This window comes from Acinonyx jubatus, chromosome B1 (genome assembly GCF_027475565.1).
Source record: "Acinonyx jubatus isolate Ajub_Pintada_27869175 chromosome B1, VMU_Ajub_asm_v1.0, whole genome shotgun sequence".
NCBI classification, from domain to species: domain Eukaryota; kingdom Metazoa; phylum Chordata; class Mammalia; order Carnivora; family Felidae; genus Acinonyx; species Acinonyx jubatus.
The window spans coordinates 108,804,636-108,818,241 of record NC_069382.1 but is presented as its reverse complement, the minus strand read 5'-3'; the positions used below and the strand labels follow the sequence as shown (position 1 = coordinate 108,818,241).

Below are 13,606 nucleotides of genomic sequence, written 5' to 3'. Positions count from 1 at the left end.
TAGAATTGGTATATTTCTTCCTGAAATGTTTGGTTGAATTCACAAGTGAAGCCATCTACGCCTGGAGTTTTCCTTGTGGGAAGAAAGTTTTTAGCTACTAATTCAGTTTCCTTAATAGATACAGGATTACTTGATCTATCTCTCCTGGAGTGAACTTTGGTAGTTTGGGTATTTCAAGGAATATTTCCATTCACTCAAATTATCAAATTGATTGGCATAAAGTTGTTCACACATTAGCTTGTTTTCCTTTTAAGGTTTGTGAGGTCTGTAGTGATAGTGTTTATTTCACTTCAAATGTTTGTAATTTGTCTTCTCTATTTTTTTTTTATCATTCTAGCTAGTAGCTTAACAATTTTATTTATCTTTTCAAGGAAACAGCTTTTAATTTTTTTATGGTGCCAATTTTAAATACAGTTTTATTTAAGATATTGCATTTTCCACTTAACAATACAGTGCTTATAAAGTGCAATGTTGTATTTCCTTTCCTTGTGCACATATTCCATATTCAAGTATCAAGAATGCCCAGTTTATTAACTATAGCAGCTCAACTTCACTGCCATGGAATTTGCTACAAATTTGGGTCCTTCAAATGTTTTATGTGGAACAATGCTAGACCTGTTCTCAGGTTGGCTTAATCAACCTCTTCAATGGTGGGCCCAGAGGAGGCACCACCAGAGTGGGGAGCTCCACCACCAGGGAAGCCTCCAGGCATTCCTCCAGGCATGCCTTCTGCACTGTGGTACAGCTTCGTGATGATGGGATTGCAGACCTTCTCCAGCTCTTTCTGCTGATGTTCAAATTCATGTTTTTCTGCAGTCTGGTTCTTATCCAGCTAGTTGATGATCTCATTACACTTGTCCAGAATCTTCTGTTTGTCCTCATCGTTGATTTTACCCTGAAGCTTATCATCTTCAACAGTTGCTTTCATGTCGAATGCGTAAGATTCAAGGAAATTCTTGGAGGACACCTTGTCTCGCTGCTTCTCATCTTCAGCTTTGTACTTCTCAGCTTCCTGGACCATGCGCTCAATGTCTTCCTTGCTCAAGTGACCTTTGTCGTTTGTGATGGTGATCTTGTTCTCTTTTCCTGTGCTCTTATCCACAGCAGAGACATTGAGAATGCCATTAGCATCAATATCAAAGGTGACCTCTATCTGAGGAACGCCATGGGGGGCAGGAGGTATGCCTGTGAGTTCAAACTTGCCCAGTAGGTTGTTATCCTTGGTCATGGCACGCTCACCTTCATTAACCTGAATGAGCACACCAGGCTGGTTGTCAGAGTAGGTAGTGAAGGTTTGGGTCTGTTTGGTAGGAATGGTAGTATTGAGCTTGATGAGAACAGTCATGACTCCACCAGTGGTTTCAATGCCAAGAGAAAGGGGAGTGACATCCAACAGCAGCAAATCTTGAACATTTTCAGATTTGTCTCCAGAAAGGATGGCTGCCTGTACAGCTGCACCATAAGCGACAGCCTCAGCAGGGTTGATGCTCTTATTCAGTTCCTTCACATTGAAAAAGTCTTGTAGAAGTTTCTGAATCTTGGGGATACGTGTAGAGCCACCCACCAAGACAATATCGTGGATCTGAGACTTGTCTAGCTTGGCATCCCGAAGGGCTTTCTCTACAGGGTCCAGGGTGCCACGGAACAGGTCAGCATTTAATTCTTCAAACCGGGCACGAGTAATAGAGGTATAGAAGTCGATTCCTTCGTATAGAGAATCAACCTCAATACTGGCCTGGGTGCTGGAAGAAAGTGTACGCTTGGAGCGCTCGCAAGCGGTACGGAGGCGACGGACCGCCCTCTTGTTCTCGCTGATGTCCTTCTTGTGTTTGCGCTTGAACTCCCCAATAAAATGGTTTACCATTCCGTTGTCAAAGTCTTCTCCACCTAAGTGGGTGTCTCCAGCAGTAGATTTGACCTCAAAGATCCCGTCTTCAATAGTGAGGATTTACACATCAAAAGTGCCACCTCCCAAGTCAAAGATCAGCACATTCCTTTCGGCTGCAACCTTTTTGCCTAAGCCGTAAGCATAGCAGCAGCGGTTGGCTCATTCATGATTCGTAGTACATTAAGATCAGCAATAGTTCCAGCATCTTTGGTAGCCTGACGCTGAGAATCATTAAAATAGGCAGGTACTGTGACTACAGCATTGGTAACAGGCTTCCCAAGGTAAGCCTCTGTGATTTCCTTCATCTTTGTCAAAACCATAGAAGATACCTCCTTTGGATAGAAACTTTTGGTCTCTCCCTTGTATTCTACTTGGATCTTGGGCCTGCCAGCATCATTCACCACCATGAAGGGCCAATGCTTCATATCAGATTGGACAACAGCATCGTCGAATCTACGTCCAATTAGGTATTTGGCATCAAAAACTGTGTTGGTGGGGTTCATTGCAACTTGATTCTTTGCAGCATCACCGATCAATCATTCGGTGTCAGTAAAGGCGACATAACTTGGGGTGGTTCAGTTTCCCTGATTGTTGGCAATTATTTCCACTTTCCTGTGCTAGAAAACACCCACACAGGAGTAGGTGGTGCCAAGATCAATGCCAACTGCAGGTCCCTTAGACATAGTTGCTTCAGTGTGGGCCCGGCCCCACTTGCCAAAGAAACAGCTACCTGGAGAGCTAACGCCGCGTTGAATGAGCAACAGCTTTTAATTTTATTGACTTTCTTTATATCTCTCTGTTTCCTATTTCACCAATTTCTGTTCTTTTCATTATTTCCTTCCTTAAGCTTACTTTGCTCTTATTTTCTAGTTTCTTACGGTAAAAACTGAGGTCATTATTTGTGAATTTTCTTCTTTTTTGATACAGACATTTAATGCTATACATTTTTCTCTTAACAACTGCTTTAGATGTCCCAAGTTTTATATGTTGTGCTTTTACCTTTATTCAATTCAAAATACTCCACAATTTCCTTTATAATTTCCTTTAGAAATTTAGAATTGGGTTGTTTCATTTCCCAATATTGCAGGATCTTTCTAGACACTTTTCTGCTACTGATTTCCAGTTTCTTTTTTTAAAATAAAACATTCACTCTTTTTGTGTGCATGACATGTGTTCATGAAAAAATACGTACAAGCAAACAGAAAAAAGCTCATGCCACAGAGAAATAAGCAGTTAGCTTTTTGATATATGTATGTATGTATACACACACACATATTTAATCTTACATATGTGAGCTGATACTAAATATACTGCTTTGTAATCACTTATGTTTTACTTTACAATATAGAATGAATATATTTTCATGCAGATGTGTCACACTTTCCAATTGGAAAACAGACCTGGAGAATGAGTCGAAAATACAAAATATGGTGAGATGCTGGTAACAAGGAAACTACCTAAAACAAAATTCCACCAGATGATTAAAGGTAAAACGAAGGTCAAAGATACATCAGAAAACACTAACAGAAAGAAAGCAGGGGCCAGATTTTAATATCAGACAAAAAAAGGAATTCAAGGCCTAAAGCACACACACAAGGTAAGGATGCCTGCGTGAATGTCTGCTTCCAATGCATCATCACAAACTTGTTTCTTACTCTTCTTATCTCTTCCCTAAGCCTTTCCAATTTGTCTACTCTTCTTATCATTTCTTCAAGGACCTAATGCCTCACAGGAGTTTCTTCCTTAAACCCCTGGCCAGGCTGGGTCAGCAGCCCTCCTCTAAGATTTCCGTCTGCTTCCCGGCTTACACCTTCTTTGGAAGGTTGAGGATTTCCTTCTGCCTTCTATGGTACATCTTCCAAAGGGCGGTCTGCCTTGGCCTTTGGCATGTTCTGTGGTTTTCCTTCATTTTCTTCACGACTTTTACATGTTAAGTATTTTTCTGTTATTTCTTTTGAATAAATTAATCCTGCAGGGATCCAGGGAATTTTCCTACCTCTTCCCACATTCAATTTGTGTCATGCCCAGAATACCAAGAGTCCTGAAAGATCTGGGACACTTTTCTCCTCCAGTAAGGCCTAAAGCACACACACAGGCAATATGTAGTTTCTAGTTTAATTCTTTTGTGATCAAAGAACGTATATTTTTTATGACTGCAATCATTTTAAATTTGTAGAGATTTCTATATACAGTCTACGATGAATATTCTATCGGTACTTAAGGGACACCTGGGTGGCTCAGTCAGTTGAGCCTGTGACTTCGGCTTACATCATGACTCACGGTTGGTAAGTTTGAGCCCCACATCAGGCTCGATGCTGTCAGTGCAGAGCTCACTTAGGATTCTCTGTCCCCTTCTCTCTCTGTCCCTCCCCCTCCATCTGTCCCTCCTCTGCTTGCATGCTTTCTGTCTCAAAAATAAATAAACCTTTTAAAAAAAGAAAAAAAGAATGCTTATTTTGCTGTTATTGAATGGAACACTCTATAAATTTCAGTTAGATCAAATTGATTATTTAGGTTTTGTAGATCCTTGGTGATTTTTGATCTACTTTTTCTATCAATTACTGAGGTAGAAATATTGAAATGCCAATAATATTGTGAATTTGCCTACTTCTTTCAATTCTATCAGTTTGTTTCAGTTTTCTCAAATTGTGTTATTAGGTATATAGATATTTACGATTGTCATACCTTTTTGATACATTGATCTCTTTATCCCTGGTAAAATTTCTTGCTCTAAAGTCTACTTTCTCTGATAGGAATATAGACACTCAAGTTTACCTTTAATTAGCTAATACATGGTTTATTTTTGTGCAACCCTCTTTCTTTTATCCATTCTATGTCTTCAAATTTAAAGTACCCTTATTTTAGGCAAAATATAGTTGGGTCTTGTTTTTATATTCAGTCTAGCAAAGTCTGCCATCTGACTAGGGTGGTGGAAACATTTATTTTTAATGTAATTATTTATATAATTGAATTTAAATCTATCACCTTGCCCTTTGTTTCCCTTTTTCCCAGCACTAGACTTCATTGCTTATTACTTGATGGGCAGCTCAAAGTGCAAATGGAGAGGGTTGTCATTTCTCCTTGTCCATTTTCAGCCCAATGCAGGCTGTGAGTGCCCAGGACCTTGGTGTGGGCTTTTTATTTCTGGTCTTCCCTGGCCCAGGAATCAAATTCTAGGTAGTCTTGGGCTGGGGAGAGTTTTCTGCCCCTCCTCTAGCCCCCTTTTCCTATTTACTCAATGCGAGGCTCATGGTAGGGGCAGATGGATTTCCTGTCCCTATCTCTGTGGCAAATGGCTTTTACTTCTACCCCTCCCTCAGTAGAACCATATCTTTGCCCAGGTCTAGGGTAAGGAGTTTCCTCTTCTCTTAGAACAGCAGATGGTTTTTGCATCTAACACCACCCCCCCCACCCCCCCCCCCCCCACACACACACATACATACACTGGGTCCTAGGAGTAGAATGGTTTCCTGGCCCTCCACCAGAGGTTTACAGCTTCTGTTTTGCATATGAGAAAAGTCTGGAAAGTAGACAGATTTTCATGTCTGTGTGCCACCAAAGGACATGCTCTCGGATCTCCCTACTTGCACTCAATCTTTCTTTAGTATATGTGCTGCCGAAGCAAGCACACACTCAACCTTTCTTGTAAACATGATGAAGAGGCAATGGAAAACACTGACGAATGAATGAGGACTCTAGCACTCCCAAAGATCCTAACTTGTCATACTAGCCCAGCCTTTAAGATTTGTTAAAACCTAGTTTTTTTTCTTTTCTTGATTAATAGCAGCAACCTCTTCCTTTTGTGCTCTGCCAGAGGTGAAACAATTATATGTCTCATTTCTCCTTGGAGGGACTTGTCACCCTGTAGATTGTCTCTGCTTGCTTTGCAACCTCAACTCTCTGATGGACTCAATAAGATTTATGATCCCATAGATTACCTGGCTTTTTCTCATTGTTAGGGTGGGAGCAACATTGTTTTTGTGGTGGGCAATACGCAGGGAGACAGATGAATGAGACTGGCATAATGTTGATAATTGTTAAATCTGAGTGATGGCAAATGGAGATTAATATTCTTTTTTGTTTCTACTCTTGTATATGTTTGAAGTTGTCCATAATAAGTTTGCAACAATTAACTGAATATTGAAACATTTTTTTAAATTTATTTTGAAAGAGAGAGGAAGAGAGAGAGTGTGTGTGGGAGGGACAGAAAGAGGGAGAGAGAGAATCCCAAGGAGGCTCTATGGCATCAGTGCAGAACACTATGCATGGCTCTATCTCAGGAACTGTGAGATCATGACCTGAGCCGAAATCAAAAGTCAGATGCTTAACCAACTGAGCCACCCAGCACCCCTTGAAACATTTTAGAGATTAGGTTTCATATTCTATAAATTGCTTTATAATTAATATTTATTCTAAAACAGAATAGTCTTTGATAACCTGTATTTATAAACTAAAGGATTTCACCTCCGAGAGTAGAAGCTTAGAAACAGGGTGAGAAATTTGCCCCAACAATTAACTCCTAAGCTGTGATTATTGCATTTCTATCACATGACCTTTGAATTTTTTTGGGATTTTTAAGTTTTTTTTTAAATTTTATTTTTAAGTTTTTATCTTAATTCCAGTTAGTTCACAGACAGTGTTATATTAATTTCAGGTGTACAATATAGCTCCACAGCTTGATACATCACCCTGTGCTCATCACAACAAGTGCACTCCTTAATCCTCATCACCTATTTAACCCATCCCTCTACCCACCTCCCCTCTGGTAACGATCAGATTGTTCTCTATAATTAAGAGCCTGTTTCTTGCTTTGCCTCTCTCCCCTCATTTTTCCCTTTGCTTGTTTGTTTTGTTTCTTAAATTCCACATATAAGTGAAAGCATATGGTGTTGTCTTTTACTGACTTATTTCACTTAGCATTATACTTTCTAGCTTCATTCATGTTGTTGCAAATGGTAAGATTTCTTTCTTTTTTATGGCCGAATAATATTCTGTTGTATATAAACATCACATCTTCTTTATCCATTAATCTATTGATGGACACTTAGGCTGCTTCTGTATTTTGGCTATTGTAAATAATGCTGCTGTAAACATAAGGGTGCACATATCCCTTTCAATTAGTATTTTTGTACTTTGGTGGGGGGGCGGTAAATACCAGTAGTACAATTCCTGGATGGTAAGGTAGTCCTATTTTTAACTTGTTGAGAAACTTCCATACTATTTTCCACGATGGCTGCACCAGTTTGCATTCCCACCACCTGTGCCTAAGTGTTCCTTTTTCTCCACATCCCCACCAACACATGCTGTTTCTTGTGTTGTTAATTTTAGCTATTCTGACAGGTGTGAGGTGATATCTCATTGTAGTTTTGACTTGCATTTCCCTCATGATGAGTTACAATGAGCATCTTTGCTTGTCTGTTGGCCATCTGGATGTCTTCTTTGGGAAAATGTCTGTTCATGTCTTATGCCCATTTTTTTAATTGGATTATTTGTTTGGGGGATATTGAGTTTTACAAATTCTTTAAATATTTTGGATACTAGACTTTATCAGATATGTCATTTGCAAATATCTTCTCTTATTCCATAGGTTGTCTTTAAGTTTTGTTATTTCCTTCACTATGCAGAAGTTTTTTTATTTTGATGTAACCCCAGTAGTTTATTTTTGCTTTTGTTTCCCTTACCTCAGGAGACATATCTAGAAAGAAGTTGTTATGGCCAATGTCAAGGAAGTTACTGCCTGTGTTCTCGTCTAGGATTCTTATGGTTTTATGTCATCCATTTAGGTCTTTCATCCATTTTGAGTTTGTTTTTGTGTATGGGGGTAGGAAAGTGGTCCAAGTTTCATCCTTTTGCATGTTGCCATTCAGTTTTCCCAACACTGTTTGCTGGACAGACTGTCTTTTTCCCATTGTATATTCTTTTCTGCTTTGTTGAAGATTAATTAGCCATATAATTCTGAGTTTATTTCTGGATTTTCTATTCTGTACCACTGATCTTTGTGTCTGTTTTGGTGCCAGTACCATATCGTTTTGATTACTGCAGGTTTGTAATATAACTTGAAGTCTATAATTGTGATGCTTCTAGCTTTGCTTTTCTTTTTCAAGATTGTTTTGGCTATTTGGGTCTTTTGTGGTTCCATACAAATTTTAGAATTATTTGCTCTAGTTCTGTGAAAAATGCTGTTGGCATTTTGATAGGGATTGAATCAAATGTGTAGATTTCTTTGGGCAGTATCAGTATTTTAACAATATTTGTCCTTCCAATCCATAAGTATGGAATATCTTTCCATTTCTTTGGGTCTTCTTGAATTTCTTTCATCAATGTTTCATAGTTTTTACAGTGCATGTCTTCCACCTATTTGGTTAGGTTTATTCCTAGGTATCTTATTATTTTGGGTTCACTTGTAAATGGGATTGTTTTCTTAATTTCTCTTTCTGCTGCTTCATTATTAGTATATAGAAATGCAACAAATTTCTGTATGTTGATTTTGTATCCTATTACTTTACTGAATTGGTTTATCAGTTCTAGCAGTTTTTTGTAGAGTCTGTATATAGTATCATGTCATCTACAAATAGTGGGAGTTTTATTTCTTTCTAACTGATTTGGAGTCTTTTTATTTCTTTTCATTGTCTGATTGCTGTGGCTAGGACTTCTTGTACTATGTTGAATAAAAGTAGTGAGAGTAGACATCCTTGTCTTGTTCCTGACCTTAGGAGAAGAGCTCTCAGTTTTTTCCCATTAAGGATGATGTTGCCTATCGGTTTTTCATAGATGGCCTTTATTATATTGAGGTATGTTCCCTCTAATCCTATTTTGTTGAGGGTTTTTATCATGAATGGATGTTGTACTTTGTCAAACACTTTTTCTGCATCTATTGAAATGACCGTATGGTTCTTATCCTTTCTCTTATTGATATGATGCATCACATTGATTGATTTGCAAATATAGAACCACACTTGCAATGTGGGATTAAATCCGATTTGATTATGGTGAATGATTTTTTCGTAATGTATTGTTGAATTTGGTTTGCTAGTATTTTATTGACAACTTTCACCTCTCTGCTTACCAAGGAAATTGGTCTGTAGTTCTCTTTTTTAGTGGTGTTCTTATCTGGTTTTGGTATCAGGGTATTGCTGGCCTCATAGAATGAATTTGAAAGTTTTCCTTCCTTTTCTATTTTTTGAAATAGTCTGAGAAGAATATATATTAACTCTTCTTTAAATGTTTGGTAGAATTCATTTGTGAAGGCATCTAGTCCTGGACTTTTGTTTTGGGAATTTTTTGATTACTGGCTCAATTTCTTTGCTGATTATTGGTCTGTTCAAATTTTCTATTTCCTTCTGTAACAGTTTTGGCAGTTTTTACGTTTCTAAGAATTTATAAATTTCTTGTAGGTTGCCTAATTTTCTGGCATATAGCTTTTCATAATATTCTCTTATAGTTGTTTGTATTTCTCTGGTTTTGTCTGTTATTTCTCCTCTCTTGTGATTTTATTTATTTGAATCCAGTTTCTCTTTTTTTCTTGGTAAGTCTGGTTAGAGGCTTATCAATTTTATTGATTTTTTTCAAAGATGAGCTCCTCATTTCTTTGATCTCTCTTTTTTTTTTTTTTAGTTTCTATACTATTTATTTCTACTCTAATTTTTATTATTTCTTCCCTCCTGCTAATTTTAGGTTTTGTTTGTTGCTCTTTTTCTACCTCCTTTAGGTGCAAGGTTAGGTAGTTTATTTGAGATTTTTCTTCCTTCTTGAGAAAGGCCTGTATTGCTATAAACTTCCCACTTAGAACCACTTTTGCTGCATCCCACAGGTTTTGGACCATAGTGTTTTCATTTTCATTTGTTACCATGTACTTTTTAAATTTCTTCTTTCATTTCCTAGGTAATCCATTCATTGTTTAGTAGCATGTTATTTAACTTCCATGTATTTTTGGTCTTTCCAGATTTTTTTTTCTTGTGGTTTATTTCTAGTTCATAGCGTTGTGGTCAGAAAATATGCATGATATATTTCAATCTTCTTAAGTCTGTTGAGGTTTGTTTTGTGGGCTAATATATGATCTATTCTGGAGAATGTTCTGTGTGTACTTGAAAAGAATATATATTCTGCTGTTTTATAATGGAATGTTCTGACTATATATGTTAAATCCATCTGTTCCAGTGTCATTCAAAGCCATTGTTTCCTTAGTGATGTTCTGTTTAGATGATCCGTCCATTGATGTAAGTAGGGTGTTAAAGTCCCCTACTATTGTTGCATTATTATCAATTAGTCCCTTTATGTTTGTTATTGACTGTTTTATGTATTTGGGTCTCCTACGTTGGGTGCATAAATATTTACAATTGTTATAACTTCTTGTTGGATTGTCCTCTTTATTATTATATGGTGTCCTTCTTTGTATCTTATTACAGTCTTTATTTTAAAATCTATTTTGTCCAATATAAGTATTGCTACTCTGGCTTTCTTTTGACATCCATTTGCAGGATAGACGTTTCTCCATCGCCTCACTTTCAATCTACAGGTGTCTTTAGGTCTAAAATAGGCTAATGGAGCATTGGGAGCATATGGATGGGTCTTGTGGGGTTTTTTTTAAATCCATTCTGTCATCTTATGTCTTTTGAGTGGAGCATTTAGTCCATTTACATAGATTGTATTTGCTGCCACTTTATTGATAGATATGTATTTGCTGCCACTTTATTACTTGCTCTGTGGTTGTTTCTGAGGATTTTCTCTGATTTTTTTTCTTGTCTTTTTCCCTTTCATGTTTTGCTGATTTTCTTTAGTAATATATTTCTTTCTCTTTATTCTTTGCATATTTATTAGTGGTGTTTGATATATGGTTACCCTTAAGTTTGTATATAACTACCTCATGACCTCTGCATTTAGTAATCTTGTTTGCTGATGTTGTTAACTTCACTCAGTGTAGAGAAATTAATTTTCTCATCAAATAAACTTTGAATGTTTTTTCTTTCTTTCTTTCTTTCTTTCTTTCTTTCTTTCTTTCTTTCTTTCTTTCTTTCCTTTTTTACCAGCTATTGCAAATACTTGTATAGATTTCAGTCTTGGAAGGAAGGACCCCAATTATGAAGAAATTTTATGAAATATCCAGTTGTTAATAAAAGACTCCCCTATTTCTTAAAATGGGTTCTTTCTCTTTGCAGAACTCTAATGTTCTTCAAATGCCCATTCATTGGTTAACCATTTGTAAGGTGCACAGTATGTGCCAGGCACCATGGTAGAAACTTTCATATATATTACCTTCACACCACATAGCCTCTCATTTTGTTTCTTGTTGATGTTATCTGCTGCTCTGTTCTGATTCTAAATTCTAGTGTCTCTAGGTCTGACCTTTGTCCACGGGTTGAAGGCTGCATTTCCAATAGATTTCTGGGGTTATTTTTCATGTTGTCCTCGCTTGTGCCTCAAGCTTAACATGTCTGACATAGGAAGCATACTATTTATGCCATTCCAGCTGCCATTTTATATCGCACCAGAAAATATGTGGTAAAAAATTACCACAGGAAATTTTACAGAATATTTCAAGTCATTCTAAATATTGAAAAAGTTCTATATACCTCAAGCCCTATAAAATTGTATTTTTAATGATTTGATATTCCTTACCTATGTTATTGACATGCTAAGAAGAAAATAAAATGCAGCTAAAAAACCATCACAAAAGATATTAAGCATTTACGATAAGTTGAACATATGAAAACTAAATTCATAAAAAGGATGAATTCCACCGAATTTGAAAGAAGAAGTTAATAAAAACCATTTTCTGAGTTAACTTTTACAGTGTTAGAGTGGTCCCCCAAATTCTATCAGAAAGACCATAACTCTTAATTTTAAAATCAAGGAGAATAAATATAGAGGTAAGCTTTTGGTATTTTTTATTGTTGTCTATGATGGTGTCATGCTAAGCAACTAACTGAAGAGTGGTGATCATTATAGAGTCTACAATAAGGAGACAAAGAGCCATGATTTCTCAATATTTATCCACTTTATCCACAGCAGAAGGTATGCTGACTGATCAGTTCAAACATCTGGGTCAGACTTACTATGTCTTTATAGTAAGAAGCTATTCTAGTTTGATGACGACTTTCCACAGGCTCACCTAGACACTTTTGCTTTTTAGTATACCAAGTGGTTTTTATTATTGGGAGGAAATACACTTGTATCCCAAGTCCCAGATAACTGAAAAATTGAATTCCTCTGCCTTGAAGCTAAGACCTGGGCCTTTAACCAGAGGTGACACAGCCCCTCCCTGTGGCTAAACAAACAGAACCTTCTAAACTAGATTGTAGAGTGATAGAATGCCATTTAAGTATTTTAAGTAGGGGATAATAGAAATTTTGAAGATGTTGAAGAACTTTTGAAATATTATTCTGGTTTTGATATGGAAAAGAGATTGGATTGAGGGATAGAGTGGATGTGAATAATTGCAGTGATACACATGAGATATGTTCATAATTGAACTAAAGTAGTGGCAGTGAAGATGGGGGTAAATGGATGTATTCAAGAAATATTCGAGAGACAAAATCAACAGGACTTGGTGGAGTAATTGAATATGGGGATGAAGAAGGGATTCACGGATGGCTCCTAAGTTTCTGTGCACTAAATTAATGGTGGCACCATTAATTGTGAAAGGGGACACTGGAAGGGTAACCAGGCATGGTGTGTATCAGCATAAGCAACTGAAACCAATTTTAGCTATGTGTGTTAGTTTGGCTTTCCCTGAAAGCAGAACTTGAGATAAGGACTTGGGTACCATTTATTTGGGAGTTGATTTGGATATCATTTATCTGGGAGTTGATACCAGAAAGCAGGATTGATGGAGTGGAGACAGTGTGATGGGAAAGGTGAAAAGGCAATTTAAAGGTATGTTGTCAGGTCTCTATCATGGAATAATGCTCACCACCAAGACATCCTAAGAAGTGTATAGAAGACCTCCCCACATTATCTGCCTAAAGGCCAAGAAGAAGCAGATTTATCCATCTGCTATTTTCCTCATTGGCTGAGGATTACCCCCCAGGAGCATTAACCATGCACTTCTGAGCTATGCTACGTGAGAGTAAATGGACTCCAGCAGCATCAGAGAAGGCCCTTGGGCAGAAAGTTGTAAGACAAGTGGCTCCTGCTTGAGGGATGTTGTCAGAGTGAGGAGAGTATGGCCTTGCACAGAAATGTTTATGTCAGCTATAGCTGAAATCAGAGATGGATCGAGAAGATGCAATATAGGGCACTGGGGCCGCATCTATACTAGCTTAAGAAAAACAACCAAAGTAAAAGTAAAAGGACATTACAGAATGGACATTAGATTATAAGACCAGACTTGAAAAATGGATAAAAACCAAGGTCATTCCAGAAGGATAAAAAGCAAGAAGCACTACAACTCTTGAAAGAAATGAAAAACGCTACCATAATATGTTCTGTTCTCTGAGCTTTGCTATATCTTACATGCCATTCCTTTGACCAGAATGGCCTTCCTTCACTCTCTCTCCCCAATTATAACTTTAAAGTACTTACACGTATGAAAAACTAATGAGAACTTACAAATGGAAATAAAATATGTTCAAGAAGAAATTTGACAAATAATATATTATAGTCCTATTACTTATTATAACTTAAAGTGAACATGTAAAGAAAGGATAAAAAAATTCACAACATAATTGTTATAATTGAAATAAGAGAAGTTAGACCTATTCCTTCATTAGGACCTGAAAG

At 37.1% G+C, this 13,606-nt stretch overlaps 1 pseudogene; it reads right to left on the bottom strand.

Annotated features, from left to right (window-relative positions):
* Nucleotides 1-379: 379 nt before the first annotated feature.
* Nucleotides 380-2,586, bottom strand: LOC106966327 (heat shock cognate 71 kDa protein-like; annotated as a pseudogene).
* Nucleotides 2,587-13,606: the final 11,020 nt, after the last annotated feature.